We start from the raw sequence: 1,442 nt of genomic DNA, 5'->3' as shown, positions 1-1,442 counted from the left end.
GGAATGCAGTGTCTCAGCCCAATGCTTTGTGACTCCAAAGGACCCCCCCACACACATCCCTACACACACCCCCTCTAGGTCACAGCCCCACCCCTGCATGCATGTAAAGGGGCAGGGCAGGAGCTGGCCCAGGCCCAGCAGGGGTGCTCTCCTGACTGCCCTGTGCTTCCCTGATGGCAGCCCCAAGCCTAAAGCTGGCCGCCCCCCTCCCAACCCCCCCAGGGCTCTGTGGCCCTGCCTGTGTCAGCCCTGCCTCAGTCTCTGCCCCACCTCCCACACAGTCTGCCAGGGAGTGGTACTTGGAGGAAGGGCACGGTTAACGTCACCACCCCCTCACTGCCACCTGGCAGGTGAGCAGCTAGCCTGAGCCCCAGACAGCTGGTGGCTCCAGCAGTTGTCCTCTGGCTGAGACTGAGAAGTCCAGCGCCCCGCCCCGCCCCACCCCTGCTGGGGGAAGTCCCAGCTGCTGGAAGCAGTTTCCTGCGAGCTCAGCGCTCCCTCCCAGGCCCGTGGGGGTAGGGCAAAGCCCAGAGCCTGGAGGCAGCTCCTGCCAGCCCAAAGGGGTGACCCATTGTGGCCAGCAGTGCCCTAGAAGGCCACCTCTGGTGACAGAGGAGCAAAGCAGGCGCTGGTTCCATTCCCAACCCCTCCCCTTACTAGTTAGGAATCTCGGGACCACAATTCTCTAGAACAAGGATAATAGCAGTACGGCTCAAAGGGGTGGGAATGAGTGGTTTAAGTGTCCCTAGCACATCAAAAGTGCTTCCAGACGTTTGCCACTGTCACCTTCTAGCAGTGTAACTTCTGGAATGTCCCCTTCCCAGCTCGGGCCCAGGGGCTAGTATTAACTGCTCTCTCCAGCACTAACTCCAGCCTGTCATTTCTGAAGTCGCTGGGGAGCACAGTGGGGTGCCGGGAGGGGCTGGTGCTGCAACTAGCTGGCTTGGGGTGCGGGGGAGGGCTGGGGTAGAAGATCAAAGGCTGCCCCCAACTTTCCCCTGACAAACTAGTTTGCTAATAACTCCATGTTCAAAGGAGTTGACTTCAAGCTGGCAGTGGGCCTACAGGGACTCCCACTGCAACCCAGGGCCCAGGGGCAGGGCGGCTGTCACAACTGAAGAGCAAGGACCAGAGGAGGGTTTAGCTGGAACCCAGCCAGCCTTCGGAGGGCACTGGGCACTGACGGGCACGCCCACTGGCCTTCCTCCCTTATAACCCTGGTGGGCTGCATGATTTGGTACAGGGCTCTGAGCACTTAGGTGGTCTGGTCCCCCTTTCCAACCTGTCACTTTCCTGCGTAAAATTTTCATTGTCCCCAGAGACTGGATGTAGAGTTCAAACCGCTCCGGCACTCCTGGCCCCCTTCCTGCCTCATCTCGGTCTCCCCATCAGCCACTGCTCAGAATCGAGCGTCCACCCCCCCCCCCCCCCCCCACCCCCCA

General features: G+C 60.9%; 1 protein-coding gene across 1 annotated transcript in view; it reads right to left on the bottom strand.

Annotated features, from left to right (window-relative positions):
• The window catches only part of CUNH8orf58 (chromosome unknown C8orf58 homolog), an 8,108-nt gene that overhangs the window by 5,339 nt on the left and 1,327 nt on the right, over positions 1–1,442 (bottom strand). The gene's annotated exons all lie outside the window — the stretch shown is intronic.

The sequence above is a fragment of the Tupaia chinensis genome, unplaced genomic scaffold (assembly GCF_000334495.1).
Source record: "Tupaia chinensis unplaced genomic scaffold, TupChi_1.0 Scaffold000494_1, whole genome shotgun sequence".
In the NCBI taxonomy this organism is placed as follows: Eukaryota; Metazoa; Chordata; class Mammalia; order Scandentia; family Tupaiidae; genus Tupaia; species Tupaia belangeri.
The sequence above is the reverse complement of the archived record's forward strand: the minus strand, read 5'-3'. Positions and strand labels throughout refer to the sequence as shown.